This window comes from Salvelinus fontinalis, chromosome 35 (assembly GCF_029448725.1).
Source record: "Salvelinus fontinalis isolate EN_2023a chromosome 35, ASM2944872v1, whole genome shotgun sequence".
NCBI lineage: Eukaryota > Metazoa > Chordata > Actinopteri > Salmoniformes > Salmonidae > Salvelinus > Salvelinus fontinalis.
Genome location: NC_074699.1, coordinates 15,083,422 through 15,092,994, shown reverse-complemented (window position 1 = coordinate 15,092,994; position 9,573 = coordinate 15,083,422). Strand labels below are relative to the sequence as shown.

The 9,573-nt window shown below is 46.5% G+C and overlaps 1 protein-coding gene across 1 annotated transcript in view; it reads left to right on the top strand.

Annotated features, from left to right (window-relative positions):
* Window positions 1-1,420: 1,420 nt before the first annotated feature.
* Window positions 1,421-9,573, top strand: part of LOC129834357 (docking protein 4-like) — a 66,784-nt gene continuing 58,631 nt past the window's right edge. The window contains exon 1 of the mRNA XM_055899273.1: window positions 1,421-1,752. The gene's annotated coding sequence lies outside the window, so the exon portion shown is untranslated. The remainder of the gene's footprint in view (window positions 1,753-9,573) is intronic.

Below are 9,573 nucleotides of genomic sequence, written 5' to 3'. Positions count from 1 at the left end.
TGTTCTGTTCCGCGCTAACCCTGGATCCCTTAACCCCTACAAAAAGTAAGGAACCCCCTCCTCAAACTAACCAAACTATTTCCACCCCCCTCTTTCTCCTCCTGCAGTATTTCCCCATACCTCTATACCTGTATTACAGAAACAGACTGTTAACAGATAAACTGTTGTCTGATACAGTATGATGCACGAACAAACACAAGGGTTAAATTGCCTGCATCCTAAGCCTGGTTTCTTTGTTTAACTGTGTGTTCTAGTGAGTCAGATGTTTGTCTTTGACTGGAGAGGTATCATCTATATCTGTTTATCCTTACTGTCTGTAATGGATATGAATCACCAGCATCTTCCTGTGTTTATCTGCACTCTGCTCCTCTCTCATTTGTCTCTGCCTATCTCTACTTTCACCCTGTCCATCCTACTGCAGCTGTTCAGCTCCAATCACCCCTGTTCAGTCTCCTGCAAGAGCAGAAAGCCCCGTTCTGTGCAGCTTGACCTTCCTTAGTATGCATACAAGTATGTGAATCTCTATGGTTTGTTTGGGTATGTAGCCTACATGTAACTTACCTGAAATATCCCTGCTGCCCACAAAGGACTATGCCCAGTGAAACAGCTCAGATGTACCTGTCTTGATGACCTGTCAGTATTGTATAATTATTTTGCATTTCTATGCTAATATTCTCACCTGATTCACCAAGAGATTGATTACCCTTCATAGTGACTGATGAGGATCTCCTCCGCTGGCAGGGCGCAGTGGAGCATTGCCAGAAACTCCCCATCAGCATGAGGATTTCCAGTACAGTAGCAAGCCCCCCTGGGTCTCCCCGGGTTGACCCCTTCAAAACTCTCTAGTAGTGACCCCATGAAGTGTGAGTTAAAGGCTGCCGGTCACAATTACACACTAGCGGCGCTCACACTCACATTGTCCTCTGTGATGATATGTGTGATAGATGATGAAACAGTAAGCCTTGGAACTACATAGGCATACACGTATATAGAGGACTCTGGCGGTGATATCATTAGCGCGTAAAGTTATAGTGCGTCATTGCAAATACTCCTAATTGAAACGGGTTTTCTGAGTCATCATATTCATTCTTTATATTAAGGTTTATCTCACCACTTAATGACTGTGTATATTCCCACGTTATACCCTGTAAACTATATGATATATGGTTTTACTAAATTGGCAGAGGGTAAAGAGCACAAACTTGGTAGGCCTATATCGAAACATGCAGAGCAGGTTACATGTTCAATGTGTTAAGATGCTTAAAATCTTATCATTTTCGGTAAAAATGTATCAATATGGTAAAATGCTGCTCTCACCGTGAATGAGTACCCAATTGGAAATGATGAATAAATTATCTGTGCGCAGCTCTCGGGGTTTTACGGTAACAGGGTGGCTACTGAAACGTGGCTGGTTGAATTTGTGTCTATTTTGTTTGCAGCTCTGATCCGCTCCGTACAGCCCTATACAGTCATTGGTACAGCTCTGAGCAGCGCCAGCCGGACTGGACAGAACATACCGAAGCCAGTTCTCCGTGAAGAGCGAATCACTTCGGCGCGTTTGTCACAAATAAAACCACACAAACAGAAGGTAGCATATTCTCCGTCGACACATGGAATTATTGTCAGGTGGCGTAGGTTGCATTTATTACCAATTCAGTTCGGTAGTTGTGGCTTCTATCCATCCTGCCTGAAGGTCACAAGCGGAGCTGCTCAGCACCGACCGCCGCGCCCCTTCAGGACTTCGTCATCCAGGTAAATGTTTTGGAGCGTTAAATCGTTTAACATGGTGTACATTTAGTGTATAACATGGTGCACATTATGTGTATATTGAGCAATTGTTTGAGGTGTTGCTTTTACCAAGTTGCATTGCTTGCAACATGGATGTTATTAGATGATTCTATAATGCTATTTTGTTTAAAAGCCTACTACAACTACAAAGTAAAGCCTATGTCAGCTTGTTTTAATTAATATGGAAGGAATATATTTTGGGAAAGTATGCTTGTTATTGTAAATGTATTTGTAGTATATATATATATATATTTTTAACCATTATGCATCTCCAATCGCCAATTGAACCCCAAATGCTTTAGCCTAGGCTACACGTAATAAGACTAACTGAATTTTCCTCTTAGCCTATTCAAGATTATATTGATCTTTTTTTTTACTATTGGCTATATACATTTATAGCATAAATAGTTGACGGGTATGGCTTTGGGCTGATAGTTTATCTTCTCTACATTGGATAAGACATATTGATTGAGAGTGGGCGATTGGCGGTAAGCAATGTACAAAAAAAAGCGCGTGCCTGCGTTGTGTGTGTGGATAAAGAGATATTTAACATTCATATTTTACAAACATATTATGGGTTGGTATTTATATAAAATAATGAGAGGTATTGCATCAATGGAATGAATTCATAATAGATCTAAATAATTCAGATTTAATTAATGTAGCCTACATGTGAAATTAACAAAATGCTGAGGCCTGTTATAACATTTTGGATTAATGGAAACACCAAGACTTAAAGTAAGCCTATGTAATTTGGTGACATTTAGCAAATTCCACTAAAGGTGTAATAACAACTCAATAATGTGGAGTTTCCTGGCACCTTGTAAATCCCAAGACAATTAGCCTAATTAAAGTGAAATAGTACCTTTTAGTTGTATTTTTCTCTTGCAGATAAACGGGCATGTTTCACCCGGCTAATGAAACCACGTCTCCTCTTATCTCGCTGGCCATAAACAAGTTCTCCAGAGCGGATAATTAATTAGCTTGATAAGTCTGTTCAACAGAATGCTAAATCTCTGGCAGGAGTGAGGTTCACAGTGGATGTTTTCTGCAGTAGTTATCTTTAGTAAACCGCTTTGAGATATAGATGACAGTACAAGTACTTGCTAACCTGTAGCCGGGAAATCAAATGATTCTCTTTTGATTATTCTATAGGCATAGTGGGCGTAAACATTGTATTGCGACTGCGTGTGGCGCGCGCATGGGAGGAGGTATGTGGCCTAATGAACAATGACCATTTATTTTATAGGAAAATAGAAATCAAGCAGTAGATTTCTGAGAGGACTTGTGGAGATGAGGGGCAACATGTCAGACATGGCCTCGTCAACTGGCCTTGCAGAGTTGCCTTGCGTCCTATGTGAAGTTTCACGGATCGTGCCTTGTCTCTGTGCACACACAGCTGTTTGTTGTGACACACGACCCGCTGTCGGGGTTTGTTTACGTCATAGCTGAACTCCCGCTGGGAGAGTGATTATTGATGTGTTATGAATGATGCAGAGACATGATTATATTACAATGTTTGTTTATCCTACTGTTGTGTGTGTGTGCGTGGCTCAGCTGTCAGGTATAGAGACAGACTGTTGTTCCAACGCTAACCCGGTGGGACACCAGCTCTATTGGAGCCACACTAAACAATAGTTACATTTCGAGAAGATCAACAATGAGGAGAGAAGTCAAGGCAATTCACCTGGAGCAGCATTGCCGCAGAGACAAAGAGAACTTTCTAGCACTTTCTCTCCCGGCTGCTGCACACTGAATCATTCTATCAATTCCAGGCCTTGGCTGCCTGGCACAACTTGCATGCCAACCGGTGATGTCTTCAAGTGGGCATCAACACTTTGTTCTGCTCCAAAAAGTAAGAGGAGGGATGACAGGCAGGCCAGTGGATATCACACTACTTTAGCCAATAGCCTCACCCACATCACCACCATTATCTCCTCTCTGCCATACTGAACATTAGGAGTATGGCACGGCACTCATGAATCTTCTTATGATACATCTATGGCTGTGGATCTGCCTACATTCACTCTTTCACTCAGGGTTCTCAACGACTATGGAATGGACTGGTCCGTGTTCATTGATTTATGTAACAGCATCCCTTCACATGATACGGTCTCTCTGACTCACCTCCCTCTCTCTCTTTCTGTCTCTCTCTGCCAGTGCTACCGTCATGGACCGCTCATTGGTGTTTAGCAGAGCTGGGTGTGTGTATATTAGAGTATGGCAGGTCCAGGGTCAGTGGTTCAGAGGGGTATTTTACAGTGATGTCTATGTTATTTTACAGTGAAATTTCATCACTTTGTTTCCAACTGTCTGCTGTTATTACAGACAGCCAAACGTGCAATTAAACTCAGACAGTGTGGGCTCTGGGTATAGCCATATAGCTCCCTCTGAACACAGACACACACACACACACACACACACACACACACACACACACACACACACACACACACACACACACACACACACACACACACACACACACACACACACACACACACACACACACACACACACACACACACACACACACACACACACATACACACACTGGATTGGGTTCTGGGAGATTACAGGAGTAATGGGGAGGCACATCTGTCCTGTCCTCCCACTCCAACGGTCCATGTTTCCCACCCCCCCTGGTCTTTTGGCAGAGGTGGTCATGTTGTGGGTCTATGTTGGTGTGTATGCTGGCAGAGATGGCGTACACCGTACGTGTTCCCCTGAGGGTGAGGGCTGACTGTGCTGTGCTATGCTGCAGTGGGTTTAGTAGCGTTCTGTATGATCGATATGCTCCTGTCTTACTGTGAAATGAGTCAGAAAGGGCAATGTGGAGCCGGACGGCTGCTGTTGCTATGGCGGGAAGAAGAGTACACAGTTGCTATCAAGGGAAACAATGACTTTTGTGTCAATGTCACCACGGCCTGTACTGTTTTCTGGGAGCTTTGGGCGGATTTTTTCCCACATATATTATCTGTGTAATATGTTTGTGTGGACATGCGTGTGGCTATGAAAGAGAAAGAAAAATATAGTATTTTTCTGTTCCTCTTTGTGTTGTTTTGAGAAGCTCTTTGTGTGTAGACGTGGTGTGTGTTTGAGAGAGAAAGCGTGTGTGTGAGAGAGAGAATATACTGTAAAGGACCACATAAATCATTCAGAACATTATGTGCTGTGCGATGAGGGCGGTGCAGGAGCTAAGCTATGTGCTTTACTGTAAGTTAGAGTGCAAGTGCATGGCATACTATACAGTACACACCACATTACCATTTTGTGTGTACTCTGAGAGAGAGGGATGCATGCTATACGTTCATATTAACCGGGAGGGGGGGCACTGTATGTGTGGCAGTAACCAGCACCTGGAGACAGAGGGAGATGGATGGAGGTTGAGAACGATGGGGATACATAGAGTAGGATGATAGATGGATGGAGGTTGAGAACGATGGGGATACATAGAGTAGGATGATAGATGGATGGAGGTTGAGAATGATGGGGATACATAGAGTAGGATGATAGATGGATGGAGGTTGAGAACGATGGGGTTACATAGAGTAGGATAGTAGATGGTTGGAGGTTGAGAACGACGGGGATACATAGAGTAGGATGATAGATGGATGGAGGTTGGGAACGATGGGGATACATAGAGTAGGATGATAGATGGATGGAGATTGAGAACGACGGGGATACATAGAGTAGGATGATAGATGGATGGAGGTTGAGAACGATGGGGATACATAGAGTAGGATGATAGATGGATGGAGGTTGAGAACGATGGGGTTACATAGAGTAGGATGATAGATGGATGGAGGTTGAGAACGATGGGGATACATAGAGTAGGATGATAGATGGATGGAGGTTGGGAACGATGGGGATACATAGAGTAGGATGATAGATGGATGGAGGTTGGGAACGATGGGGATCCATAGAGTAGGATGATAGATGGATGGAGGTTGGGAACGATGGGGTTACATAGAGTAGGATGATAGATGGATGGAGTTTGAGAACGATGGGGATACATAGAGTAGGATGATAGATGGATGGAGGTTGGGAACGATGGGGATCCATAGAGTAGGATGATAGATGGATGGAGGTTGGGAACGATGGGGTTACATAGAGTAGGATGATAGATGGATGGAGGTTGAGAACGATGGGGATACATAGAGTAGGATGATAGATGGATGGAGGTTGAGAACGATGGGGTTACATAGAGTAGGATGATAGATGGATGGAGGTTGAGAACGATGGGGATACATAGAGTAGGATGATAGATGGATGGAGGTTGAGAACGATGGGGATACATAGAGTAGGATGATAGATGGATGGAGGTTGGGAACGATGGGGATCCATAGAGTAGGATGATAGATGGATGCAGAGGAATGTTTCTGCCATAAAGTTCCCCCTTCCACACGCTCCTGATGTGGAAGTCATCTGTTTGAATACAACGCCCCTTCAACAACAATATGAGTTACCATACCAACCCTTTCACATGCATGCACAGATATGATCAACATTAAAACAGACTGCCAGCCACTTGAGTGGTGCAAGTGATTTAGCCTATAGATTGAACAGACGGACGGACATACAGACATATACTTTAGACGGACAGTGGTTGTGCAGTATGGTTCCAGTGTAGGCTAGCTGACTTGCTGTTCACTGTTGCTGCTGCTGCTGCATCTGGGGACTGGAGCTGGGAGAGAGCAGGGCATTGTGGGAGTAGTCTGGTTCTGGTTGGTTGGCTCTGGCTCAGTCTCCAGCAGGCAGCCAGGGCCCAGCCACGCTCTGACAGCAGAGAGAGAGAGAGAGAGAGAGAGAGAGAGAGAGAGAGAGAGAGAGAGAGAGAGGGAAGGAGAAAGAGAGGGCCTGTAATTTGCACCAGGGTCTGGCTGTCGCATTCCACATCTGTAAATTACAGAGTGTAGTGGCCTGCCTGCCTACCTGCCTGCCTGTCTGTCTGCTGAGCCGATAGAGCGTCCAGCTCTCTGCCACAATACCTTGTCTCCCCTTCCCTCCACTGGCTGAGTCTATCCAGACCCTCTCTCTCTCTCTCTCTCTCTCTCTCTCTATGCCTCTCTCTATGCCTCTCTCTCTCTCAGTTCAATTTAAGGGACTTTATTGGCATAGGAAATGTCTCTCTCTCTCTCTCTGCGTGTGTGTGTGTTCCTCTTGCTATATCCATTTGTGACTCCCTCTCTGTGTGCATGACATTTCTCTCAATGCTTCCAGCATTTCCCTCCTCTCCATCTCTTTCTCGACCCTCCTTCACCAGCTCTCTCTCGTGTCTGCCACTGTGTGGTCAGGCCTACTGGCAGGCAGAGATGTGTTTTTTCCACATCACTTCCACAGCGTTTTTCATGCTGTGATTTGGAGTGAAAGGCTCCCCTCCTCCACTCGCCTCCCCTGAGTCTGGGCTTCATTGATTTGTGTTGATTTCAGCAACTTCACTTCTCCACGGTGGCGGGTGCAGAGCCGGCCCGCACCGAGACACACCGCAAGACCAGGGACGGCGCGACCATGCAGCAGCATAGCTGCTTCCTACGTGTAGTATGACTAGCTTTCCCATGGCAGCTAACGAATGCACAGTACATCTGCAGGCTAACTCTGAAGCATTTTTAAGGGAAAGGGACTGTGCTACTGTAAAATGAAAAACATTTAGCATATGAATGGATAACATCATCACGGCTCAATTAAGTGTGAATGCGCATAAGGTCTTCAGAAAGGCAAGCAGAGGAAGTACATTTGTGTAGTTTAAATGGGTGTGTTTTCTTTAGGCTGGGGAAAGGAACATTTGTGAGTGTGTGGATTGGTGAATCTGTGAGTGAGAGCCTAGTCCCTTGTGTTTGTGTGCATGTCCTGTGTGCTCCCCCGGTGTGCCGCGTCCCCGGAGTGTGTCCCCATGTGTCCTCTGTGCGTGCCCGTGTCTGAGGCTGAGGCGGTGCTAATGGGATAGCTGTCTGGCCTGATGGATGAGGCCTGGCCAGGCTGAGATGGTGACCCTGTCGGGGGGCTGTGGTGGTTGTCTGTGGAGCCAGCCCGTCTGATGGAGCACTTGCTCTGATTGGGTGCTACCGAAAGTGAGCTCACAGGGACCACTCCGCACTCTCACCTCACTCATTCTCTCTGTCTTTCAGCTCTCTCTCTCTCTCCATCTCTCTCTCTTCCTGACTCTCTCTCCATCTTCCTGACTCTCTCTATCTTCCTGACTCTCTCTCTCTCTCTCTCTCTCTCTCTCTTCCTGACACTCTCTCTCTCTTCCTGACTCTCTCTCTCCTCCTGACTCTCTCTCTCTCTCTCTCTCTCTCTCTCTTCCTGACACTCTCTCTCTCTTCCTGACACGCTCTCTCTCTTCCTGACACTCTCCCTCTCTCTCTTCCTGACACTCTCCCTCTCTCTCTTCCTGACACTCTCCCTCTCTCTCTTCCTGACACTTTCTCTCTCTTCCTGACACTATCTCCCTCCCTGACACTCTCTCTCTCTCTCCCTGACACTCTCTCTCGCTCTCCCTGACACTCTTTCTCTCTCTCTCCCTGACACTCTCTCTCCATCTCTCTCTCTTCCTGACTCTCTCTCTATCTTCCTGACTCTCTCTCTCTTCCTGACTCTCTCTCTCTCCTCCTGACTCTCTCTCTCTCTCTTCCTGACTCTCTCTTCCTGACTCTCTCTCTCTCTCTTCCTGACTCTCGCTCTCTCTCTCTCTTCCTGACTCTCTCCTCTCTCTCTTCCTGACTCTCTCTCTCTCTCTTCCTGACACTCTCTCTCTCTTCCTGACACTCTCCCTCTCTCTCTTCCTGACACTCTCTCTCTCTCCCTGACACTCTCTCTCTCCCTGACACTCTCTCTCTCCCTGACACTCTCTCTCTCTCTCTCCCTGACACACTCTCTCTCTATCCCTGACACACTCTCTCTCTCTCTCTCCCTGACACCCTCTCTCTCTCGCTCTTCCTGACACTCTCTCTCTCTCTCGCTCTTCCTGACACTCTCTCTCTCCCGCTCTTCCTGACACTCTCTCTCTCTCCCGCTCTTCCTGACACTCTCTCTCTCTCCCTGACACTCTCTCTCTCTCCCGCTCTTCCTGACACTCTCTCTCTCTCCCGCTCTTCCTGACACTCTCTCTCTCTCCCTGACACTCTCTCTCTCTCTCTCCCGCTCTTCCTGACACTCTCTCTCTCTCCCGCTCTTCCTGACACTCTCTCTCTCTCTCGCTCTTCCTGACACTCTCTCGCTCTCTCTCGCTCTTCCTGACACTCTCTCTCTCTCTCTCTCTCTCTCTCTCTATCTCTCTCTCTCTCTCTCTCTCTCTCTCTCTCTCTCTCTTCCTGACACTCTCTCTCTCTCTTCCTGACACTCTCTCTCTCTCTCTCTCTCTTTCTCTCTCTCTCTTCCTTACTCTCTCGCTCTCTCTTCCTGACTCTCTCTCTCTCTCTTCCTGACTCTCTCTCTCTCTCTCTCTCTCTCTCTTCCTGACACTCTCTCTCTCTCTCTCTCTCTCTCTCTCTTTCTCTCTCTCTTCCTGACTCTCTCTCTCTCTCTCTCTCTCTCTCTTCCTGACACACTCTCTCTCTCTCTCTCTCTCTCTCTCTCTCTCTCTTCCTGACTCTCTCTCTCTCTCTCTCTCTCTCTCTCTCTCTCTCTCTCTCTCTCTCTCTCTCTCTCTCTCTCTCTTCCTGACTCTCTCTCTCTCTATCTTCCTGACTCTCTCCCTCTCTCTTCCTTACTCTCTCTCTTCCTTACTCTCTCTCTCTCTCTCTTCCTGACTCTCTCTCTCTCTCTCTCTCTCTCAATTCAATT